General features: G+C 35.1%; 1 protein-coding gene across 1 annotated transcript in view; it reads right to left on the reverse strand.

Annotated features, from left to right (window-relative positions):
• TENM4 (teneurin transmembrane protein 4) overlaps positions 1–27,660 on the reverse strand; it is a 1,563,774-nt gene that overhangs the window by 1,166,471 nt on the left and 369,643 nt on the right. The window lies entirely within an intron of this gene.

Genomic DNA, 27,660 nt, shown 5'->3' on the forward strand with positions numbered 1-27,660 from the left:
AGCAGGAATAATTCTACATCTCCCACACTCTATATTCAAAAACTGTTCCCACCTTGAAGCTTTTGATGCAATTTATTTCCCCGAATCTATTCTTTCATTCCCTGTCCCCCTGAGGCACCTGCTAAGCATTCCTTGAAAGTTGCTCCAGGATCACCCCAATGCTAAAGCATCGTTTTATGCTGAGCTATTCAACTCTCATATCCTTGCAAGTAAAGTCTAAACCAGAAGGTATTCAGCTTTCAATTTACTCTCTCAAGCATGACCAAGTGCAATCATTGCAGGAAGCTGAGCATCCTTGTCAGAAACAGCAGCATCCTCTGTCCGTAAAATGTTACTGTCATGCCATTTACCCTGGGCTCCAACACGCCTGATGGGGTCTCTAGTATCCTGGGAATATGTCCCAGTTAGATTCAGCAAGACTAAGAAAAGAATCCACCTGTTAAAATTTTCATTCTAACTGGTGAACAGTGGCTAATCTTTAGTTGGACTTGGTGAACTTGATTGCAATTTAGAAGCTGGTGCAGCAGTCTCTTATCAAAAATACTTTTTCAATGCTTCTCATCCAAACAAATTCTTCTCCACCAGATTATATGTAGACCTCCTGATTCAGCATATTCCTAAACACTCACCACAAAACTCTGATAATTTATTGTGCAATAAATAAGGTTTTTGTCATTAGGATTGTATGATCTGGCCATCTTTTCTATGAAGGCTGAGAATTTACTTAGATCTCATAAATAAAAATAAGGATGAGACATCTGTCCTTCTAAGTTCTAGAAAATACTAGACCTCCCCCCTTGAATGGGCACTCTTTTTAGATATTTATTTGTTCAGAATTTAACCAGATACTGTTTAGTTCTTCTTTTTAAACAAAACCAATTGTATCTTACTCATTGGAGAAAAGAATTCCAAATTACTTTTCCACTGGTACTCAATAAAATGTCAATCATTCCTGGCAAGGTTTTTTTTTTAACTTATTGTAAGATTAGAAAATTTTACTTTGGGAGAAAAAAAATAGCTCCATCTATCTTCTGAATTTTATCCAACAAAATTTAAAAAAATTCTTTGATTAGCACACAGGAAATTCTACAATGTTCAGATAATATCAATAGTTTGAGGTTTTGGCTGAGGTTCAATACCCTTTTGATGCAGATTGCCTGAATGATTTTATGCCAGTTTGATGAGAATAAAATCTTCTAGGCAACTAAATATATAAAGCTTGTTGAAATTCCTCAATATTCACATTATTGAAGACTTTTTGATAAGTTGCAGATAATATTATGAAGTCATGACAGCCATGTTAGTATCTTAGAGAGGAACAATCCACCTAAATGACAATCAACATTAGGTTTGTATATTACACTCTAGGTATGTCCTCAAACATCATAAATATTGGTTCAAGGACATAGTTTGCACTGCATTTCCCAAATTCTTAACACAATGAGGCCTTCAATTTGATGAAGCCTCCAGTTGCTAGTGTAAAGCAGAATAACAAACGGCAGAATGGAGACTAAGAAACTAGTAAAACTGGAAAAAAAAAAATCTTGGAAAGATGTATGAGGCCAATAATCAATTAATGGATCTGATATGTCCCAGAAAATGTCAAGAAAAAATTATCTGGTTCTTTTCCTCCAAAAAATTCCAACACAGAAATTAGCAGGACAGTTTTCTACTGACTATTTTTTCAAAAGAAAATTTCCCCTGATTCACACAGGGGAAAAAGCAATAATAAACAAAAAAGTCATAGAATCACAGAAGAATAGAATGGCTTTTGCATATAAACCAACAAAAGAACTTAAATGTGGAGGCCAATGAGCTATGAACTAAAACGAGTAAGAAAGAAACATTAATTGGAATCAATACATGGTTGTGAAAATGTTTGAAAAACCTAAATAATTGCAACACAATGCAGAAAGGTCAGGTAATTATACTGTCTTAATGTGAACAAGGAGTAAAAGCTGCAGCTTTTAAACATATTGAAGTAGTACATAGAAGAGTGTGAGAAAGTTAATTATTCAATACCAAGACAATTAAACTAAGAAAGGATAACCCCACACAAATTGACAATTCTTGAAGCACTTAATGTAAACCCCTAACAAAACAAATTGGCAGTAAAATGAAAATTGATAATTTGCTTGCTTCAAATGATTTGCAGTTAGTCACATATTGTGAAAAACTGTATTGTAATTCACAAATGTAGTGTCAGTTACCAAAGACATGAGAAATATTGAACCATCTAGGAAGAAATGCTGTTTACTCCCTAATGAGCAAAAGGAGATGCTTGGTTTTGTAGTTTGCCGGTCAGTTTGGGATAAAGCAGAAACATTTGGGGATAAAGGAGGCTGGGATTTTGTTTCCTCTCTGGCAGGCAGCAATAGTAGACAGAAGAAATGGGATCAGCCTTCTTCTGATATCGTCATGTGTACACCAAACTACTGATCCCCAGATGGACTAGCATAGTCTTGGGAATAAGAGACTTAATTCAAAATAACAGCATGTTAGCATTAATTTTGTTGTCTTATGTTGGTAAAACCTCTCTTCAAAGACGCCACCAAAAGATGATGCTACATTCAAAGCAGGCACAGAAGCTCTTACTGAAACTGTAAAAAATTACACACATCTCAATTTTGTACCCGTTTCCCTCTCTGCCACAAGGTTGTCTTTGGGCCAGACCATGCTTCAGCTTCTGTTACCTGGCATCATTTAGCGAGAGGCATTGAGGAGAGAAGCACTGACTTTGAGAATCGTGTGTCTCTGAAGGCAGATGGCTTAGATTCAGCCTAGAAACTCCTCAGTACTTTTGAGCTTCATTTAGAAGTGAGGTTGAATACCCAATTAGCACACAGAATAAATAGTTTAAAAGTTGTGCTTGTTTCAAAAATTATCATTTTTTTCTTTTAATGGGAAAAAATCACTTTAGCTGGAGATTCTGGCACTTAGTATATATATGCTGTTACAGTTTGTAAAGCACCTGTGTATGTAAGGAAGTATGCCTAGGCTACATTTAGAGAGCATGGCTGGTGAATTCCATGGTCAGCCCTGACGCCCTACACTCAGTGAATGCCACTGGAGGAGCTGTTGGAACACTTCAGAGATTTCATTTTTTTCCCACATGTTCAACCCAAGAAATCTAGACCCATGAGCTGGAAAGTCCCATTTCAAAAATATGGTGTTCCTTCCTTGCCATGAGTTTCAACATTTAATTCCTCTGCTGTAAGACTATGTAAACCAGTTTGTTACTCAAACTTCAAGTCTTGATTAAAACCAGGTACTCTTACTTTAGAAGAGGGGAAATTCAGCATCAAAAAGTGGTAAAACTTGTGGATATTTTCCCTTTTGGATCTCTTGAATTATCACAATGCATCTTATTGAACAGTATGTCAAAATGAAAACTTCTTGGTTGGAATGATGGAAGTCAAAAAAAAATCAGTATCAGGAAATGTCATTTTTTGATTAAATAGCTATAGCTGATTACATATTACAGGAAAGAATTATTACAGTATTGAAAAGCAAGGTTTTCTTAAGCATTGGGAGTGGGATGGGGTGTTTTTTTGTTGTTCAGGTAATAGTTTTCTTACTCCTCATGTGGTTCTACACTTGAAGTATATATAAAAAAATACCCCAAATACTAATTTAGTGACTTTCTTTCACTTTAAAAATAATTTTCTTTAAACAAAATTGTGAGAACCCTTAATGTGTGGGAAGAGGAGGAGTATTTTTCTAATACTCCAGTCAGAGCATTCCAGTAGTTTCTACTTTCAAGCAACGATACAATGAATCCTGGATTCCTGACTTCACGGGGAAAGTGTTTTATGACTTTTATTTTAGAGGATCTTCCCCCCATACAAGTGTCAAAAAAATTATTTCTATATGCTGATAAAAACCTCCTGGACATGAGAAATAGAGGTTTTAAGAGGTTTTAAGAGATTTTAACCCAACAAAACAACCAACTTGGTTAATAAAAAAGTAAATCAATCTCTCAGAATGACTCAAGAAATTCAAAATAGTGTGATGCAAAACAAAACCAGACAAAATAGCAGTGTCATTTTCTTCACAAAGGGGGAAATGGGAGCACTAGGATTCTCACCTATTGAGGTTTAATTTTGGACAGGTGACTTAACTGACCTTGCTGCAAACCCCAGTTTTGTCTCATTTGTCTCTTCTCTTGCCCTTTCCACAGATGAGAGATGGAATCTCTGCTACTAGGACAGGCTGAGAGAGTTGGGGTTATTTGGCGTGGAGAAGAAAGGGCTCTGGGGAGACCTTAGAGCTCCTTCCTGTAAATAAACAGGGCTACAAGAGAGGACAAGCTTTTCCCAAAACCCATAATGACTGGACAAGGGGCAATAGTTTTAAACTCTAAGCAGGTAGGTTTGGATTCGACATAATGAAGATTTTTTTTATTACGAGGTTGCTGGGACACTGGCACAGGTTGTTCAGAAAAGTTGTGGCTGCTTCATTCCTGGAATCACTTTGAGCAACCTGATAAAATGAAAGTAGTGAAAAATGAGATTGGGCCAGATGACATTTTATTGTCTTTTCTAACCAAATAATTCTATGATTCTGTGCTCCCTGGTATATATGGGTTGGTATGGGATGATGTCATTAATCATAGTAACAAAACAAAGAGGCAAACAAACTCCTTGGAGACAGACAACATAATTAGGTTGGAAAAATAATTAGACTACTTCATGTGCAATAGGGATTAAGGATTCTCATCCATTATCACACAACCCTGATGCTGGGTATTGAGAAAGATGGTGTCCAGGCTGGCAAATTTTCCCTGTGTATTGTCTCCCACCACTATCAGAGCGGTGACCTACATGCAGCTTTGTGCAGACTATGGGTGTTTTACATGTGTAATATGACTAAGCTCTCACCCTAAAATTATAAGAACTTTTGTCACAGGCTCTCTGTTATGGTGTTTGTATATCCACATCAGCAACAGTATGACACCAGGCCAGATTCAACCCCCTTAATTACTAGCCAAAGCCAATAGTGCATGTGCTCTCCAGCTAACAGACAAACTCTGATGCCTATTTGGCATCTAATATTCTTTGCAATATTTTTTCTTCCCTGAAGTAACTATGAAGTTTAGCTGCAACTGACCGACAGTTTCTAAAGTTGCTGGACAGAAGAAGAAAAAAATCACCGGTCACTCTCCTAAGACTTTTTCTTATGGAAAGAAGATAGCCTCCCACTACACCTCCCCTTGTCAAGAAATTACCCTGAAGTTCCACAAGCAATTGTGAATATCTGGAAGGAGATGAAACTCACCACATAGTCAAAAAAGAAAAAAAAGGCAAGTATTTAAAAATCATAAAATGTCTTATTACAAAGGAATAACAGCTTGATTAATGAAGTACCAAAGCGTTCTCAAAACCACAAAGGAACTGTGTAAGTCAAGTAAATAAACAGTGTGAACACGTTTACACTTTATTACACCTTTCTGAATTCAAATGAGGAATTCTTTTAGGTCTGTTTTCAGGCACATTTAAGTGTTTAATAATAACTGTCTTTGTGTTCACTGCTACATAGAGCAGTTTAGGGCTCTCAGAAGCAAGCCCTACATACTGATTCTGTGATTATTTCCTAATAAATGATTGAGCATCATAACACCATTGCTCATGCAGAAGCAACAGGATAAAAATACAGGTTGCCAAGTCTGTTAGAATTCAGTATGATTCTGAAAGCTGGCAAACTTTTCCTTCACCTGTTACTTCTAAGTATGCAGTAATCCTAATTTCAATAGGAAAGTTCTTGTTATAGTCCAAAGCTTCAAGACTGGAGTACCTCAACAAGGAAGGACAAGGCATGAACAGTCCACAACCCAGGAAAGGGTGACAACTTGACCACCAGGGACACCTTCCCAGTCTATCTGTGCAAGATGATCTGCAGAGCTGCTTAGGGGCAGGTTCACCAACAGCAACAACATACAAATGGGAAGTGGCAAGTCATTCCTCAAGTCAAGTCAACAAGCGAGGGCTGGCAAAGGCTGGGGCAGAAGACAGGTACATCTACGACAGAGCTCAGGTCCCAGGGCTGAGCTGAAATGGGACTCCTGAACACTGGATGCCTGGGTAGGGGTCATGCTAATGCAGGTCCATGAATATACTCAGAACCCTTGAAAATGCTTAGCTTAGATGCAAGAGGCTCAAATAAGTAAAGGCAGGAGGCAGCTTGCTCTGTGGTATACCAGATGGATAGGCTTAACTGGAAATTTATCTTGACCTTATTTAAACTAAAGATGCATTTTCTGTCATTATTTATTAGCATTCCACCAACCCCTGAATATTGGCTTCTCAGATTCCAAATATCCTCACACTTAGGGTCAGAAATAGCACAAATTTCCTCTCAGCATCTGTAGGTAACCATATATAATGCAACATTTTGAAATAACGTATACAATTAACAAGGACAATGTAATTTCATAGTATTTTCCTTACCACATTGCACAAAACCTCAGACAATTTAAAATGTAAAAACAAGGAACCTTGCAGAACATTTAATAAACAGAAAATATATTTGGTTATTTATCACCCTATTGAAAAACACTGGTATTCCATTTGCATAAGTTTTTTTTTTTTTAATTTATTATGGCTTTGACTTTTTTTTTAGATAGTGAACTATTTTTAAGAAGAAAAAAGCTATATACTCTTTTAATTTAAATTACTTCAGTCTTCTGCTCTTTCATTACAGAAATGTTCCCTGGTTTGTTCGTATCCGAGAAAGCTGTGATTGGAGGGTGCTATCTTTATTCTCAGCCCTTAGAACACACAATCAAGGCTTTCCCATTAGTATGTTATACTGGGGGTCTGTATTTCTGAAAATACTGTACAGTATCCTTGACAGTTCATTAACAGCAGGTACAAATATATACAGGATGAGAACTAAAAATTTTTACAGTAAGATACGATTCTTTAAATTTCAGTTCCAGCTCATTTTGATAATCATAGTTCAGCACATTTTGGCTTGTCTTCCAGAACAGCACCAGACAGCTGCAGGCTTGACACCTGTCTCTGAAGGTCTCAGGTGCATGCCAGCCTGGTCTGGAAGTCACACGTAATAAGGCAGTGCCTGGGCTCTGTGCCTCCGATGCCTTTAAAAGAAAAAGATGCACAGGAGTGCTAACGTGCATGTGTAGCTTTCAGCTCACATCTGGCTTATATCTGGCCACAAGCTATACTGCTGTAGTATGTATTATCCAGTCATCAGACTCTTTTCTGGCACCCAAAGGTCTAACAGGTTGGTCAGTGGTGACCACCATAATTCCTTATACTCAGGAGGCTGAGATTTGGCTACCACCCTGCACTGTGTACTAAGGCAATGCCAACATTAGGCAAACAAGAAAAGAGTTCATAACTCCTAGAAGAAATATTAATTCTTCACGGAAAATGAGGAAGTTGGGGTGGGTCTGGGCATTTATTTATTTCTTCATGTATTTTAAAAACTTACTTTTTTTTACAACCCACACTGTGATAACAGCAGGACTAATCACTGGATTAGGATGTTATTGCTTTGGAATGCTCATCGTATATATTTGCAATTCTGAACTGCTTGCAGAGGTCTGCTTATGAAATTCACAGAGATACTGTCAGCTTTGGTGAAGGCTAAAATAAAAATAAGTAACAATGAGAAGTCTGTTTTTTCTATTGCTACTGTGAGATTCAAGCCTGTTCCCTGCACTCTGAAAGTGGGTGTTCTTTCTACATTATTCTTAAAACTAACAGCATTTACTAAGAATTATTACAAAACTATTTCCAGATAGTTGTTGGTTTTTTCCTGAATCTCTTGTTTTAACCAAACTTCTCAGAAAAAGATAGCCTTATAAACCAGTCATACACCATTAGCTTCTTGGTATAGTGATTCCTCATAGGAAAATACTCCAATTTAGTGATGGAAATTAAGGCATTAGAATGCAATACAGATGAAACACTTTTTTATACTGCAGAAGGACTCTGGTGGGTGTGAGAATTCCCCTCTTGTACATTGAAAATTTGCATAACAAGTTGGTTTGGTGGGAGCCCAAAATGAAGAAGAGAAGAAACAGAGTAGCTGGACAGGGAGCATGGAGATCAGGCAGATACAAGGAACCTGTAACAAAACTGAGTTCAATCCCTATTTTGGCTTTTGGCCTGCATTTTAAAGAGCTTTGTAGACTAAAACGCCTTATCATAACCATCCTGCATCACCAATCTGTTCTCCTACCTCTTTTCAAATTTTCAGATGGGTTTGTATTTTTAGAGACGTGTGGCCAATGAAAGAACACTCTTCTCCATTAAATTACTTTTCATTAGCAAACTACTTATTATACTTTAATAAAGATAATGGATATTTCAATTTTTTCAATGTTTCTCTAAAAATTGAATCTAGAACATTCATTCTTCATGGCCATGAGGAATGAAGGGCAACTTGGAAGGCCTTTGAGCAACCTGGTCTAGTGGAAGGTATCCCTGCCCATGGCAGGGGGGTTGGAACTGGATGATCTTTAAGATCCATTCCAACCCAAACCACCAATTATCATTCTTTGACAAGGCTCCTCTTGAGGTTCATGTTCTAAAGAACAAGAAGAGAAGGAAAAAGAAGAAGGAAATTAAAAGAGGATGGCATGTGGAAAAAACATAAAATGTAATTTCCATACCAGTAAGCTTCACAGAGTTGAGGATAAAAAGGAGCTTTCAAGAAACATAAATGTGAATGGAGGAGGCATCTGCCTCTAACCTTATGAAAGCTGATCCCAAGCACTGCTGCACTTTAGGATGAAATGTTAGGAAAAAAGGAATTTTAAAGAAGTAAGATAGCAAGTCGATCAATGCTTTAATGGGAATGGCAAAAGACATCATGGTACAAAGCAGCTTCTAATGTCAGACCTAAAGAAATTGGATTGGGAAGATAGAAGGACAATTTGCAGGTGTCTTTACAGACCCAACACTATTTTGTTCATTGGTTGTCCAGGCAAGTAATGTTTTAATAGCAGAAGAAACATACTTGTGCCTCTTAGAAGGCAGTCAAGACTTTAAAGAAGCTCTATCTCTAATTTGTCATTTTCTGTCCATTTTCATGAGAAAGTCTGTCTAACGGTAACTGATAAGAGAGCCAAGTTGCTAAAATATGAAAATCAGAGAATTAACATTTATCCTGATTCCTTGGATGAAGCTGTCAAGAAAAGAGCTTGTGATGATCACAGGATGTTAGCTTAGAAGCTGCTGCAGTTTGTTAATTTTCATTAGTTCTCAAGTGTTAACTATAAAAATAAAAGAAGCTAAATGACACTGATTTTAGAAAACCTTCTTTAACAACTAAGAAATTAGGCTCCTATGCTTACCTACAAAGGTTTTTATAACACTGGATTTTTCCCTACTTATTATATTGAATTTGATATTTAAGTATCCGTGGATTTAAGTATTAAAGGAATTTTATTCACATTTCATCATGACAAGGTGTTTAATAATTCTGATGTTTACTACACCACATCTTCTCCAGTACATTTGGTATTAACACATCCCAATTCACTTTTCACCTTTCAAATTGTTTGTGTTAGCATTGATTTTGTAAGTATTTTGCCAATAATTTCTCATCTGATAATGTTAGGATGCAATAAGAATATTCCTTATGAAACGCCCCATCTAGCTCATATCAGATGATGTATTCATGAATTCATGATGGATTCTGTGTTCTTTTATGGAAAAGTAGGTAGTGGAGACTAACAAAAAATTTAAATCAAGCTAAGAAATCATGCAGGGAACTACTAAACTTCTTAACATTTGAGAATATATATAAAGGTAAGATCCTTTCCACAAAAACTGCAAGGAATTTTCAAATCCTTTCAAATCCAGGTATTTTAATCCATGTTAACCAGAGTGATATTTGAAGCCTTGTTTTGTATGGTTTGAGAAGGCTTTGGAGATATTGAGAACAATATATTTAACACCCACTGAATTGCATATGTGATTTGTCTTCTAGAAAAATTAGGGAAAATCTATTTTGTGGACTGCAAACCATGCGGTTTCAGACCTCAGCCAACTTTTCTGGGGATGCAGAATGGAAATGAGACATACATAGAGTCAATGAAAAGAAAACTAGGCAGAGTGACAGAGGAGGAGGATAATGAAAAATGGGTTTGCAAATGCAGAAGAATTTAAAGGAGTCCTTTCCAAAATACCTAGAGGCAAAGGTTGTATCAGATATATGAGATGCCCCTCAGATCTGACCACCTAAAACAGACCTCTTCATGCCTGATGTATAACTCTAGAACTGAAGGAACTGGAGAGCAGCATATTTTTTCAAAAGAGGAATTGAACACATGAATTGAAATATGAGAAATACCTTCAGGCACATCTCTTTCCTGATTGCATCCTAACCAGTTTGTCAATCCCACTGCACACACTGAAAAGCACCACATGTGCTAGGAATGCTCTGCTATGCTGTCAGATGCCTCTGCCCTGCTGTTGTGAAGATGCTGAACTGGCTTAAAGCTCATAGTAGAGGTGTCTCCAGGCATAATATCCCTTCTATTAGATAAAACAATTTGTGGAAATCACTCCTTATATTTCTGCATCTTGCTTCTATTTTAAATTGCTTGTAGATTTGACCTCTGTTTGTTAAGCAGAATACTGAAAATCCATCAGTTCTCTTAAGAGTTTTGTGTGGCCAGACCCAAAGGACTCAGGATTTTAATGCTTTATATGCATTTAATGAAATTTCTTCAGTCACTGTGGTCTTTTCTCAAAGCAAAGCATTTTAGAATGAAATAATTAAACTGCAAATTCATGGCAATTGAAACACATGAGAGTGGTTCATTCATAACTTAGCTACAAGTAATGTGTGTATTGTTCTTGTCTATTGGTTTTCCTTATTTACCTCTTAAAACAGAATATAATCTCATTAAATCTGCTGGATTTGTATTTGCCCTCTTAACAGCATGTTAGCCTGTGCTTTTGTGAAGTAAATACAAAGTTTTAAATTTTCTATTCTTCACTGCATTTACTACTCTCACAGAACCATCCATCCTGTGTCATCCTTTATCACGTAGAGTAGCAACTTATCCTGCAAATATTGCTTTTGCAAAAAAAAAAAATTAAAGATTCCAGCAAACCATTGCTTTATAAGAGCAAGTACAGAATAGTTTGCCCTACGTGCATAAAAATCAGGTTTGATTTTCAATAAGGACAATTTGCATCTTTCAGAGGGTTGGGTTTTATACATTTTGTTTTTCACTTTTTTTTTCAGAGAACTATTTAAAAATTTGAGTTACAAGTTGCTAAAATCTTTTCATAACACTTTTCAGCTAAAAAGACATCATAGCTTTATCTAAATCAAAACATTTCATTTCAACATTTTGTTTCAGTGAAATATTCAATGTGAGTGCCATTATTTGAAGCACGTCCTGCCCAGTAAGATGGTCTATGGTCTATTTTATCTTCATAATTTCAGTATCTTTTTGTTCTGACTTTATTTGCAATGTTATATACCGTATTTCCCTGGCCTTACCGAAGTCCTGCACCTAGAAAAAGGAAGATCAAAGCCAAGGAGAGATACTCACCCCCACTGCCAATAAAGCAACGCACTTCAATTATGAGAAATGTTTAAAGAGAGAGAGAGAGTAAAGTAAACTGCAACTGCCAGGGTCACCTCCCCTGCCAAAGCCCAGAGCTACAATAAAAAGGTCATCTGTGATGTGAACAAATTTTGTGGAAAAAGGATGCCTTTTAAGCTTCTATGAAAGAAACCCCGACTGGTGTGGTTGCTGTGACAGACCAGAAAAATGCTCTTGCCGATGAATGAATTAACAGTGACGTACAACATTAAAACCATGTCAGCACGGTCTTAATATGACAAGGTCAGAGGATGAGTAGCTTTTTGCAGCCCTGTCAAATCAATTACTACAGGCCACTTCAGAGGTCAACTCGTTGCCCTCACCGTGATCCAGGTCTGTGATGGAATGCTGCACACAGGGGAACTGAGGGGTCTGTGACCAGTGTGAGTACAGCCTAAACAGCACCGCAAACAAAGCCATCAGTGTGGCACCAGGCAATGCAACACCACAGCTGGAGGACACCAAATTAATGGGGAGGCACTAGCAATGGGTAAGCAAAAGGACTCTGCATCTTCTCCAGATCCCACATTGTGTGGGTGTATAATAAAATCATCAACCACAATCCTTAAATATTATTTTGTCCTCACAAGCTAATGCATTAGCACTTCAGCTGCATCACATTTTTTGTCAGGTCTCAGCCATCTCCTTTGATATATTCTCCCCCAGATACCTTTAGATTATTAAAGGTAGAAAACAGATAGATGGGAGTTTTTCTGTGCTATAGGTGTCATCCCATACCATTTACAACTTTGAGACAGACTGAACTTGTTCAGCATGTTTGCCTGCAGGTCAAGGTGGTATTTTCCTAGCCTGATCTTTGATATTTTCAAAGCAAAACCATTTTGAGTTTTAGCTGATGCTCATTTATAAAGCTTTCAGCTATTAAAGCAGTGCAAATACTTAAGAACTGCAAATACTCTGTAATATTGAAATAATCTGGAATTTCATAAGCTGTTCCTGACTCATGCTGCATGAAAACTGTCAGTCATGCATAGCTATTGTAACCAGGTTTAAAGCACAAAAAACTGAGAAATACACGTGTAATTTCTGTGTCCACTGTGTCTTCCAGGATTTAGAAGTATCATGTTAAAAATCAACTTCTCTCTCTGCCTCAAGGATATATACATTGAATTATTAATAATACAAATGCTTCTCTGCACTGTTATTTTATTTCAGTACTTTTACATTGTTACCAGAGCTCTTTCAGGGCACTGGCAGTTTTTTAAAGCTAACCCATCCTGCATTATAAGCAAACAGAACTGAATAAATGTAATCTTTGTGAATACAAATTGTGAGCAGAGTGTGTATTTACCAACATGCAGCTGAAAAATCTCTTTAGATATTCCTGACTTAAACTGATATGAACCTAAAGAGCAAATTCTAGCCTCATATTCTCAAATTCAGCAGATTATTAGAGGAAATTACAAGAATTACAAGAATTACAAGAGGAAGAGCAAATGTTAAAAAAAAAAAAGAAATGGCACAAAAGAAGAGGCTGTGATGACTTGGTATGTAGGGACACACTAGTCATCCACAGTAGTATTAAACTGAAGTATCAGGTACCACATTCCCTTTGCACCAAGCTCAGCATAAAGTATAAAACACAAGCTGTTTTCTTGGTCAAGTATCTCACTTGCTCATTGGTGTCAGTACGTTTTATGTGAACTGCATTCTTCACTATATTCTTAAAAATAAAAAAGGATGCAAAAATAACATTTGGATTATGCTTTTGCTTTTTATGTCTTTGCAGGCTCAAATGATCAATATATCCTTAAAGTGTCTTGGTGGCTTGGATGAAGGGAAAAGTAAACCCCTGAGAAAAGACCTGAATTCCCCATGGCAAAGATTTTCAGCTTCAACTGGGTCACAATGAATTGGGTGTGCTCAACCCTTCCTGAGCTTCAGCACTGTGGATACAACCAGATCCTGAAAACCTTATCTTCCTCCCAGAGCTACAGCTCTGGGAACCAAGGGAAGGAGTGCAGTCATGGTATGCAGAATTCACATGAGTGGGTGAATAATTTAGATATTTTAACTATGCCATCTAGAACTTCCATCCTCAGTTTCAAATCATCCATAGGATACATATTTCAGTCTTTTCAGGCACTCAGTTTGTGGAAATACAAATCCCACAGGGACAGAAAAATAATGCTGGAATAATGGGTACATTTATTTTTCTTTTCTGTGTGTTAGAAAAATTGTAATTCAGTGGTACTCTGGTGAAATACATATGCATCTAAAAACAGTATCTGTGGAAAACAAATTAAAAACTAAATAAGCCACAGATTGTAACTGGAATCAGATAGATTTGGAAAGCAGAAAGAAATGCTGATGAATTGAATGCAGCTTTTCCCTTGCAAAAGCAAGCACAGGGTATGAATGCTGGCCAAACACACTCATTGTGTTTCAGTAGATCCTCATGACTTAAGACCATGTGTTGTTTTTAAAAATGTCAGGTTTGTATCTGGTTAGGAACACACTTTGATCAGTGCACAAAAAGGACAGATGTGGTGATTCTCCCAGTTCCTAAAAATCAGTGGGATTTTTCTCCCTGCTCTTGGAATTCAAAATCTGGCTTATTAAATACAGATCCTGAGTTTGTATCCAGATGACTATTACTCTGCTGATCAGAGTAGTTAAAACCCAAATTTCAGATAATACCTGTAAGGGGAATGTTCATGTACCAAGGATTTAAAAACTTGATCCTTTGTAGAAACATCATGATATAAACCTCCCAGAGCCATTGAATTCTGAAAAAACTCTGTTGTGATTGATCTCACATATAATCATAGGCTTTAAAAGAAACTTCATGGAAGTAGGAGGACTAGGTTTTGAAACTAGTTAACTAGAAGTTTGTTGATTTTGTTTTGTGGTTTTTTCCTTGTTTTGTTTTATGCTGTTGATCATTTTAATCTCCTGAATATAAAAATATACAGCCTCATTATAATCTAAATGAAAAAAAACCCGTGGAAATTATTTGGATTGGCACTACATTTTCACAACATTTTCTTTACACTAATAATAAATATCTTATTTTCCCACTTTTTTTTCTGTGATAAATGATTCTTTGATAACAAATCTGGAATGTTATTTAGTGGCAGAATGTCTTATTTGTGATTTGTGAAGATACACTGCCTGGAACCACAGAATCCTGCTTCTCCAGTACAATACTGTCTTCTTCCTAGAAGTCAGAAAAAGGTTGATTTGGTGGGGATGAACAGGTATTTTTAATAAATCATTCATTAAAAAGAATTCATTTATGAATTCAACAGAATTTGATAGATGGATCATTAACCAAACCAACCAATCAAAGTACCCTTCCAATCTAATTTAAAAAATTACCATGGCTTATTTTTTTATCCAGTAGCCTATTGAACAAGATACTTGTGCCTATATTCCAAACCTAAATATCTTGAACCTGCATCTGGCACTACTTTATGTGACGTTCTGGATTGGGCAGCTTGTACTTCTTTCCTTGAAAGTATCAAAATTCAATATGACTCGAGATAGATTTAATATTCTGATAAAAAAATATACAAATATGGAAGTGGTAATACCTAGATTTTAGCAGCTCTTTTTTTTTCTCTGGAATATTAATTTTTCCTGAAAATCACATGGTATTCCCATTCAGGCTAAAGCACTTTTTCACTGCAATAATTTTTTGTTCCATAAAACTGCAAATAATTAAAAATACAGATATTTAATTTTCTAAGGAGAGTCCCTAATAGAAAAAAAAAGAAAACAAACCCCATGTTGTTTATTTCTGTTTTTTGAATCTAAAGTTCTTAATACTGTCAGGTATAAGACTTCAAATAATATTTTTTTCCTTTAGGACTGTGTTTCTTTGGTAGTTTTATATGTTTGAAAAGCACAAAGGATACTTTGAACACCAGGAAACCCATAGAAAAATTTCTAATATATTTTGCTGCAATATAGGATACACAGGTATCTGGTACAGGTATCTGGTACAGCTAATATTGATTTCCAGGCAGTATTATCTTTATGAAGAGTTAACAGTAATTTCACTTCTCTTATCTGGCACTGGAAAGCTCTTGGAACCAAAAAAAAAAACCAACTTCAGATGAATCTTCCTAATTAATTGGAGTGGTGAATACGGCCTGCTATTGCCTACCTTGCTGTTAAGTCAAGTCTTGGATATTTGCTTGGAAGGCTATGTCTATTTTCAATACATTTTAAGAGAAACACTGTAGGAAAAAAAGTTTCCCTTACATTCATTACAAGTTTTTATCACATCATTACAGTAATTTTGATTCTGATTTGATGTGAAATGAAACAAAAACTCTGGCTCCACTAAAGGAGAAATTTCATTTTTATAAAAGGTGGAGTTATTGACACTGGCTTAAAAAAAAGAAAAGAGCATCTCTTCCTAGATTTCTGCAACTCTAGACTCTCTAGACTTGTACTAAATTAAACTGATTAAGAAATTAAATCCAGTCTCTATTTGTAAAAAGGGGTGCATTGCAGCAAACTGATGCAAGAGATGCTCACAAAGACCACAGTGAGTGAAATCATCTCATGTACACAAATATATACTCATCAAAACATTTAATCCAAAACTTAAATCCAATCTAAGAAATTGGACTTCTGAGTTCAAAAAGCTAATTAGTCTTTGTATTCATAACTCTTCAGAGCTCCCAAGAGAACGATGTATTTTTAAGCATGCTGGGGGATGGCAGGTGACTGTTATCAGCTGTGATCTGGAATGTTGACAGACAATTTCTGTAGGCCATTTTTCCCCTTTTTTTAATTACTTAAGCTTTGTGAAGTCATCTCTTATTTCCTTTAAGAAATCAAGGAGTATTTTTTAGAGAAAACAGGCCTACATTTGTATAGGCTGAAGGAAAATCACAACACAAAACAAAGCACAAAACTGTTCTTAATGCATTGTAGATAAACGTCCTCAGAAATCTTTCAGAATTAAAAAAAAGAAGCCAAAGAGTGGAAACAAAGAGAACAAGGAGATAGGAAATGTTTAGTAGAGGGAGAATGTCCTTCTGGGGGAAATGAAATATATCCTCTTCTATCAACTACCTGATCAGCCTTACTTTTCTTCCCCATTTCCCAGAGGGAAGTAGGAGATTTGCTCTGCTAAAGCCAGCACATTTCACTGATCAGTAATGCTTACCTTGCCAGGGTCTTGCTGTTTACTGCTCTTGCTGCGCTAATGGTGCAGCTATTTATTTTGCTTTCACTGCAGGAAAACAAATATTTTGGATAAATTTCTTTGCTATCCCAGTTTACTCACACTATATTTAGTAAGCAAAAGAGAAATTAGCAATGAAATTAATTTTCTCCTTACCAGGTGAATGCAGAAGTAATCTCTTTGTAAGTCAGGTATTTCTTGCAGAGTTACAAACAATCTTGCCTGTCCTCCAGTTACCAGAAGAGCTGAATTCAATGCTACACACTGGCAATTACTTTAAGCTGCTTCTTTCTCATAATAAACCAAGTATATAATCTGAATACGCCTTCCAAAGCTCTAAAATATCAGATTATTCCAAGGCAGAGACATTTTTTCTGATTTTACTTTTAATTTTGGTGTGTGTGTGTGTGTCTTATATGTATACATATATTTCCTAATTTAAAAATAAATGTTTAACAAGCAACTTTTTATTCTTCTATATGAAATCTGTGTCCCAGAAATGGCAGCATGCAGCACTTGTCACCATACATATTTCAGGTTTATTTCCAGTCAAAGACAGAGGTTACACATTAAAATTTATTGTAACATCATTATGTTTTATCATGGGCAAAGACTATAAATTATGCTGAAATATGAAATAAGTTTTTTATTTGTCTTTTAATGAGCAAGATAATGGATAATAATTAAAGTGCCACAAACTTGTCTCAAGTAAGGAAATAATGATAATAATAAAGTACAAACTTTCAAAAAAGGATGTATGAAAGGATTAATTTTTTTTTTTTAAAACAAAAAAGCTAATAATTGTTCTTTGTTTTTTACTTCCTTGAGAAGTAACTACTTTGTTAAGCAGACGTGAAGAAGAGATGTGAAAGTTAATGACTTTTTAAACAGACATGGTCAAATTCAGCCTTGCTCCTCTGTTCTATTTCTCTCATGTCTTTAGGGTCAAGACCCTAAAGACATGAAAGAGAAGGAAACAAAACATATCCTTCTGAAAAACAGAGTTTAGGAAGTGAACTCTGACAGACATAATTTGTTGGGGTTTTTTGGTTTGTTTGTTTGTTTGTTTGTTTAAGGGCCTTATCCTGGCCCTTAGCCATAAAATTATTTTTATTGAATTGTCAATGTGCATGGTTAAGACATGTATATACTTATTGAAAAAAAAAAGAATACAAATAAAAACAAATATTATGTAATTTATCTATAGAGGTAGAAATTGGAATTCAGTGGAAAAATTCAATAGAAAACAACTATCAAGTGAATAAAAGGTCATTTCAAAAATAAATAATTTTATAGGTGCTCTTTATTCTCATTAAAAATTATCTTTGTTATGAAGATTGAAATAAATCTCAAGATTCTTGATTTTTGCCTGTTTGTGACGAACAAGACAAATCTCTAAATATGTTGGATTTTGATGTTTTGTTCCAATCAGTAATAAAGTAACAACATATGTATTTTATTTTATGGGATGTTATTCAAACTAGTTAAATTTCTTGTAAGGGTATAGTTGAGCAAAATCTTTGTAGGAACAGTCTGTGTCCCAGCACTTCTCTCCAAAGTGAAACTATGTATGTATGTAAAACTATACAAAACTGCAAATATCAAAGAGTTCTTTCAGTTTTTTGACACCTGCACACACATTTTTTGCATATAGAAGTTCAGTATGCCCTTCATAACTGTCCTTATACAAACCAATTTAATTGTCCCTATAAAAACAGGAAGACAGATAATCCCAACCCTCTAGTCATTTCATGTATAAATTGAAGTGTTATAACTCAGATGGCAGGAGATAATAAAGGTAAATAGTATTGATAAATAAGTGGGGTTTGGATGACTTCTACTATTAGAAACTACATTTTCAATTATATTCTCATAAAAGGGCCAAATTTGGGAGTGGCCTCAAAAGATTATTTGGTCCAAATTTTTGTGGGAAAGGCAGATGAGATTACCTAGCACCTATTTGTTTCATCCAAACCTCTTTCTTTCTCCTTCTTTCTTTCTTTTTTTTCTTGGAAGGCTAAAATTATCCAACAACAATTCTGAGATAGATCAACAGATGCTCTGGTATAATTCAGTGCTCTGGAATAATTCAGTACCCCGGATATTTCTTCATACAATTTATGCATTAAGAATGAAACTAGAAAATTTGAAAATGAAAGGCTGCATGCAGAGAGTCTAAAAAGTCTACATTATTTGAACCATCACCAGGATATTGCTTCACAAACACTGGTTTTATTATTTGCAAAGAGGAGAGATGTTCAATTTCAACAGTACCAAAAATTCCCAGAACTCATATTCATGTGTTTTGGGCTGGTAAGTTATTTTATTAAATTTTAAATAACAATTTTCCTTCCATGTTATTGTATTAATTATTCCATGAACTGCTGTACTTCGAGCTCTAGAGAACTGTCATACGTTCCACTAAAGCTGCAGTGTAATTTGCCTTAAAATATTTAAGATTAATAAAAGCATCCTTGGCAATGAAAATGATTGAAAATGAAAAAATAATTTGAATGGTCTTGGATGTGAACAGTGCATTACATGGACTGAAGATTGGAAAAGGGAAAAAAAAAAACCAAAGAATGCTTAAATGGCAGCATTATTTCTTAAAAGTTTGTGTATCGGTGCATTGTATCAGATTGTATTAAACTGCCTCTTCTTGCTTGATCCAAATGAAAACTCATTTGGCACCAGGAACTGTCTTTAATGACCTGCAGGGTTTTGTATTCAGACTTTGTGTAGCTTCATGCATTCATAATGAACAGTACCACTGGAATTTAACTGATAGCATTAAATTGTTTTGTGTTTAGCAATGAGGGCACGTGAATAATATGAAAAGGTCCAGATAAGTGTAGGTAAACCAGAAATGTCCTGATTCTGCCTCAATATTTGGGGCCTGGGGAAACGTTGCCTATGACTTGACTTGATGTTTCTAGAAAGATACCTTGCTAAACATATTTGATCTGCTTTTAAGATTTCAGCCATGAGAAAAAATTGCAAACCTGTATTTGCAGAAGATAATCGTTTGGTTGTACCCAGTGAAAATATGGAGGTACTTGTGTCCCTGGATAGATTTTAGGCAAAATACCACATGACTTTTTAAAGGTATGTTGAAAACACAGTGCAAGCAAATGATGCTCATGTTCCCATAAAAGCTTTAACTGGACTTCTAAATACTGATTAGTACAAAATACTTCTTGGAATTTAATATCTAAATGGGATAGTAATCTTACCTGATTTTACCTAAGAGTTAATCAGCTAATCAAAGTTGTTCATGTAAAAACCTTTTATATTTAACGGTGTAGGCATCATAGGCCCTTTCAGAGAGTGATTTGTCCCATCATGAGACGTATGCTCCACACAACAGGAGTGATGCCCCACGGCAGGGGTTAATTCCTCTCTATCGATTCTAGTGTGAATTTCTAGTACATGGCAGCATGCTGTGCTTAATAATAGGCATACTTGTTATTATACCAAAGCAAATAATGCACATTTAGTGATTTAATAAGTACACCTAGAGGTATGTTCTACTTATATAGCACATTTCTCAAAGGAGAAAAGAAGGGTGGCTAATTTAAATAAGCAGTTACTCTAGATATTTCTTTCAAGTTGCTTCTATGACTTCAAAATAGAGAAAAAAAAATTAAAAACACACACCAAAAATATCTATCTGAAAATATTCTAGCTTGAAAATTTTAATTATTCTTAGAAAATAGATTTTGTTTTTCTCCCTAGAAGACAAGAGTCTGACCAGTGTTGCAAGATAAATTCTGTATTCTGTCCATGCTTCACAAAATGCTTTTTCACTTTAAAATATTTGGTCCTTTTACTTTGTTTTTTTCCCTTAGGAATGAAAAAGGGACTTATGAATTAACAGAGAAAGAGAAAAAAAAATACATATTATATTCTTAGTGTGGTGGGTCACTTCAGAGAAAGAGAATAAGACTAGATCTTCATTTTTAAATGCTTAAGGATTTAATGCACTGATCATTTAATGAAAAACACATAAACATTTATTAAATACCATAATCCACTTGCTTATTTCAGAACTTGAAAATGAATAGCAACCACTGATACTCACAGACTCACAGTGTGTAATATTTATAGCTACCTGTACTCCATCTGAGTTCTTTGACAACCACACATAAATAAGCATCAATTAAATTCAGAGCCAGGGTTTAACAGTACTGCCATTGAAGTTGGGCAAAAAAGCTCAGTGACTGAGTCACCAAACCCACAGCAGTTCCCTGCCCAAGTAGATATATCTTGAGGATATATCAGACATTAAATTGCTCATTTGATTCCAGCCAGGTTTCAGATTTGTTTGACTTACAACATTGTCAGGTGAAGATTTTCTGAACTGTTTATTCTTCTCAAGGTAAATCACCCTCGGAGCAGCACAGACTGCCCCTGCTAAGGGGAAATGAGGATTTTTTTCCCCATATGAGACAAAGAGCAGCAATGTCTCCAGCCCTTCCTCTCCATCCTGGGAAACAAAGCAATCATTTTTGCTATTACACTTGCTATCAGCCTAGCACAAGGCTTCCAGTTTCCCCTTTTCACCTCTCCCAGCTTTCTGGTTTCCTGTCTGAATGCTCTTCCTCATTTTCAAATGTTCCTGTTAGTGGATTCAATACTACAATAACTATTACTTTGCAATGCAACACAGAGTGACCCCGATTTTCCATTCACTGGATTTTCTTAATTTTCTGAGGGAAAAAATAGTACTTCATGAAATATCTATTCATCTGTGTGCTTGGTGAAATGCAACGAATATCACGAAGAATCTGGATTAATTATTTATTTATTTGTTTAGCTATTTGTAGGAGAGAAAAAGAGGAGATGGTTGGGTGATTAGAAGAGTATTAATGCATGATTTTTGAAAGGAAGGTTCAATATATCATTATTACTATCCTTTAAATGGACATCTTATATCATCAGTGCAATATTCATACTTTACGATGACATAGAATTTTGAATAGCAACGTAGGGTTCCATAAAAATCATAGGTAAATATTGTTTTAAAAGTTTTTAGGTGAAAACCTAAAAGCTCAAAACAAGATGTCATGCTTTTTGGCATTATTTTTAATCCATAAACCCCATTCCTTTGCATTAAGGACTTTTTTGTCATAAAACTGATGATATAAAATATTGTACTATTTTGCACTAATTTTTCATTTTCTTGTTCTTTTTAACCAAGAGTAAAGCCAAGTTTTCTAACATCAGGAAAAATGTTTGTTTTGCTATGGTGTCAGGGATGCTAGTTTGGCCTGAGGCTGCCTCACCACCAGATGATAGCAGAAATAAAGAGTGATGGTGACAGGAGAAAGAACCTACATTTTTCAGTATGCATTTAGAATCACTGTCATTAAAGAGAAAAGGAGACCACAGATATTTTGAAGGACACATTTCTATCCAGCAATTCTTTGTAGTAGATGTACTCCACCACTGATATTGAAATAAAATCCCAAATGATTCATAAAAAAGTTTGATTCGGCATCATTGTAGCTTATGCGCTGACATGAGGGATCTGCATTGCAGCAGCCACTGGAGATGTTGGGATGTGTGGCCAGGAATAAGGAGGAATCAGGCTAGGCTGGAAATAAGCAAAAAATCATCGGAATTTGCTCTAAGGACACTCTGGATTAGTGGAAAAACTACAATAAATTAGTTGATCATATAGATCAATAGATAAAGCTAGGAAAAAAGAGAATATGTTCTTAACATATATTCAGGTCTTTGGAAGCATCCCACTGGAGCTTCAGCTTGGTTTGGTATAGTATTAAGGTTTATTACATTTACATAAGATTTAAAATATCCAGCCCTCAAGAAGAATCCAGTGCTAATAAAGAAGCAAAGTTCTGTTCTTAAAGGTAATTAAAGCATCATGATAGAGTATTGCAATTTTGCAAAAAATATTTATTAAGAGGAAAACAAACACAAAAGTTTCAGATGTAATGAGATTTTTAATATTGTTGGAAGTTTCTTTACAGAAGGCATGTTAAATTCACTTTCAGAATAAAATACTAATTCCTAATTCCAAAATTATGGTTTTTATCTGCATACTAGGTTTATACTGTGCCATTTCATAAAATGTTAAGAGAGTTTAAATGGAAAATATCAAATCAATTGGAATCATACTTCTAGATGTTGCAAAAACATAAAATGTTTTCATGACATGAACTCCATTGTTTTGGAGTGAAAGCACACCTGCATGGCAAAGCATAAACTGCAGGATTACAAGTCTGTGTTCCAGTTTGGGAGGACCAATAACAACCCCAATAAAAAAGACCACAGGTCAAGAGGGAGATTTGCATCTCTCCTTTCCAGATTTTTTCAGATTTTTGTTGTCTTCCCTACCTCTTCCCTCACCAAAGGCACCTGGGGATAACAGTCCATATTTATTTTTAAGTCAGTATAAACAAATAATAATAACAACCCTAAAAAGGGTAGAAAGGGTATTTCCAATACCTTAAGTTGTCTGCACTACAGTATTAATACTCACACACATCAATAAAAAAAAAAAAAACAAAACACCAAAATAAAATGGTGTTTGTGGGGGGAGAGAATGGAAAAAGAGGTCAGGGAAACTAGAAAATGCTAATATATCTTAAAAATCTGTTGCTAACTGCATGAAACAGCAATTAGAGTTTTGCATTCTAACATGTTGGCTTTTATTTATTGTTTAAAAATGTAGTTGATTTATTCACATAGTTAAAAATAAGCTTTTCCTAGTACTGTTAGAGAAATTACTGGCAAATGACACAAATTACTGCTACAATAAAATATACTTTGTATCAACATGATAATGACATTTCTGAGTATACTGTACATCGGGAAATTCTGCATATAGCAAAAGAATCTTAAAGCCTCTCTGGGTTTACTTGTGTGTATGTCTTTACGTGAATGTGTGTGTGTGTGTATATGTCCACAAAGAGAGGCATTTTCCTATCATTTTCAAATTTTGAATTGGAAGAATATGGCTCTCTGTGTCTGACTCTTTCAAAATGGTGTCCCAAAAGGAATTAAATAGAAGAGAGAAATTTTTTAAAAAAGGTCTAATTTCAAGAAATAGGCTGACTCCTATTACATAAGGCAAGAAGTTTTGAAGTCTTTCTGGAATTGGGATCACCATTGGTATCAGACATGAGAGGAAACGTGTCTCTCTAAACACCATTTCTTTTTTTATTACTCCTAATTCTTTTTTTCATTTACTTTTTTCCCATTTTCTCATTTTTTCCATTTTTCCCTTTTGCCCTTTTCATTTTTTTTCTTTTTCTCTTCCTTTTCCTTTTTTCCTTTCTTTCTCTTTCTTTCTCTTTCTTTCTCTTTCTTTCATCTTTCTTTCTCTTTCTTTCATCTTTCTCCTCTTTTTCTCATTCTTTTTCCTTTTTCTAGTTCTTTTTCTCCAGCTGCACTTACTTTTATACCCAAAAGCATGCTACTTGCACCTGAATGTGTTTACAGTCTTTTATCAGACATTACTCTCTATACAGAGGTGATTAGAAGAAGAACAATTTCTTTATGAGGATTGTGTAATATTCATTAACTGAATAATTTATTTCCTAGTTTTAGGTTTGTCACTTTATTTATTATCTCAAAACACAGCTAAGGAGAAGAGATTAACCTAAAATTGTAGTCACTGACTTTTGTTAGTCACTGAATAATTTTTTGACTACAGGTGTAACAAATGGGAAGACACTGATTTATCCATAAAAGACCTTCAATAAAATCCTCTTATTCTGAGCTTCTCCCAGGTATAAAATCTCTACTGAACAGAGTTGTGTAGCTCAATTTGCCTCTGGGTTTTCCTTATGTCCATTTTACTCCCGGTAGCATGAGTTGGTGCATGCAAAGAAGTGGTTCACCTTCATCTAAGTTAATTGAGTAAGATCTAGTAAATTGAATTTCCTTTAAAAACAATGTTATAGTAGTCATCTGGGTGAGTTAATGAATGCTTAGTATATACAGTAAAAATATGAAAGAGGAAGCAAATGAAGGTTGACACAGAAATTCAGTATCTCTAATGCAAAATGTTCGAAGAAGATTGCTTTTATTTTACTTTCATCAATCCTTTCAGGAGAAATTACACAATTTAACAAACCTACAAAGAGTGCCACTTTTTCTGATGACATCCAGAAATGAATCTTCATAAGCAGATCTGTTTCAAGCCATATGTTTCGTCTGCAAATGCTGTAACACTTTAATCAGATACATTTGGATTTACTAAAGGTCTATTAAGCCAGGATGACCTTACACCTTTTTTGTATAGAGTGCTTTACTATATTTTTAGGTTAAAGAACATAAGTAATATTTCATCTGCCCAGAATTTATGACAACAGCTGAAACAAAAATGCAAAAGATGGAATTAGCAGAAATATTTTAAGGTGGAGTACAAATTAAAGAAAAGAGAAAGTATAACCTACTAGGCTGGAAAGAACTTATTGGAATATCTCAAGTACGAGTCTGGAAATTACCTAATTTAATATTTGTAATCATGGCATGACCTAAAGTAGTTTAAAAGTCCTATTCACAAACGATGCAAAGTGGGAAGGCATCACCAGTACAGAGAAGGGGGAGCATTCTGCAAGATGAACTGTAAAGCCTGGAATAAGAGAAGTGGGGTGAAAATTTGCAATACAAATAACAAGGTCATTTGAATAGAAAATTATGTAGAGAATACAATGCTGAGGAAAAACCTGAGATCCTGAATATAATGTAGTATTGTGATTACTCACATTTAGGAACAGTTAAAACAATCTAGAATAAATACAGGAAGAGACTACAGGATAGATAGCAGAAAGATAAAAATGTAGAAAATGGAGAAAAGAGTCATAAAATAGAGGGTTCTGAGAGTGATGCTTTGTCACATAAACAAATGTGTCAGGGGAATAAACACTAGAGATGTAAAAAAAATTCCCTTAAAGGCCAAGAACAATATTTGGCAGAGAAGAGGGATGTAAATGGTCTAAATAAATTTAGGATGGAAATTAGAAAGACTCAACCCATCAAAGCAAAATTTTTTGGGAGATCTTTTTAATAATACATGAGGAAAGAAGCAAATATCATCAACTTTGCAAAAAATTCCATGATGCAGATAATTGGTTTATGACTGTGTGATGTGATCACCTGACTCAACAAAGGAATGGACTCATATTGCCATTGGAGTTGGTGATTGATTGAGTTCTTGTGTTTGTAGTAGCATCAAATTTATTTTGACTCCACAGCTATTCTTCAGGAACTGCACTTATCTACAAAAAAGGGATAAGATAATGATTTGATAATAGTTTCTTACAGAAATTATTTTATATACTTTTAAAGCCATCTGTGTTAAAACAGTCACATAAAATCACCTTTTAAAAAAAAAACCTAGGAAATTATTAGACTACTGAAAAACTATTTATTCAAGAGTGCAGCTTCCAAAAATATATGGAAACAAATTTGTGTTACCCCTATGGGTTTAAGGGATTGACACTCGCTAACTCTTACTGTAGTTTCTTCATAGTTCTCTCCAAAATTACTAAATTAAAAAAATTTCTTAACAATTAAACCACCCACAAAATCTGTCTCAAGGACTGAACTATAATGCAGAAATTTTCATACTTCTTCCTGGAACCAGTGGAAAATTCTCACTCACTATGTTTGTCTTTTTCTGCTTATTGAGTTTATAAGACTGACCTCAAGAGAAAATACTAAGATATATGAAGTCCTGGCAACAGGTTTGATTTTTTTAATAAGCCCAGTAAGGAATAAAACTCCACTATAGAAAGATGCAGCCTGACAAAAGTCTCAAAGCAAACAAGTGAGCACAATGGACATTGAATAAAGGATTTAGAATAAATTGCTGAAATCAACAAAATTAAAGACCTAAATCCCACTGCTGTTACATGTCTTAACTTGGCTTTTATTGTCAGAGATCACAGGTAAAAAAAATTACTTTTTTTTTCAAGGAAGGGGACTGTCAGCTGTGTAAACAAGGCATGGAACAAGAGATGTTAAGGCAGGGTGTCCATTGAGTAGTAGAGCCAACACAGCCCCCAGAAATCAAGGAGTCGTAATTTACCAATAATTATGGAGGAAGTAAGACTCAGTCCCAAGTCCAAATAATTTATCATTAGTTTTAAAAGAGATATGCTTGGCTACACTAAACTTTCATGACACCTATAAGCTGTGGTCAGCTCATTCTGATGCTGGGAATGGGGTGAGTTTGGCTTTCCTCTCAGTTCTGCTGATATTTTTTCCCCCTGTATTTTTTCCTGCTTCATGAGGACACTAGCACTTAAATCAGTATATAGTAAAATAGGTTGAATGAATCTGTACTAAAATTAACCAGCTCTGAGTGTGTTTGTGTGTGTGTGTGTTTAACTGGGGTCAGTTTCCAAAAGAACACTGTAAAACCTAATTTTTCAAGTCTTTTCCAACTTCTGTCAATGAAATTGCTTCCAGAGCAACTGAGCTAGATTATATTTGCAGTTCTGGTATTCAGTTGCTTTCAGAAGCAGTTACTTTATGAAAAATAATTTCAAATGAATGTAGGATGTTTTACATTCTGTCTAACCAAATCAATTTATTTAGCACAAAACCTTTCTTGTAAAGTGGCTGAAAATCAGAATATTTGGGAATGTACAGCCAGCTGTTTGAACACAGTGCTTCCAGTTCTGAGTCTCAAAACCTTGCAGTATTTGAGGTTAAGAGATGATGTCAATATTAACAACGGTGAATAAATAAATGAAGGAAAATTATATTTTAATATTATGCTATTATGATATCTACAGAGAGTGACCAGCTAGGACCTTGTTAAAGTTGTACTGAGCTCAATCAATGAAATCAAATGTTTTATCAACAAACTCTGAAATTCATGGGTGGGGAAGCCCAACTGGACTGACTGTATGTCAGCTAT

Source organism: Corvus brachyrhynchos, unplaced genomic scaffold (genome assembly GCF_000691975.1).
Source record: "Corvus brachyrhynchos isolate BGI_N302 unplaced genomic scaffold, ASM69197v1 scaffold44, whole genome shotgun sequence".
NCBI classification, from domain to species: Eukaryota; Metazoa; Chordata; class Aves; order Passeriformes; family Corvidae; genus Corvus; species Corvus brachyrhynchos.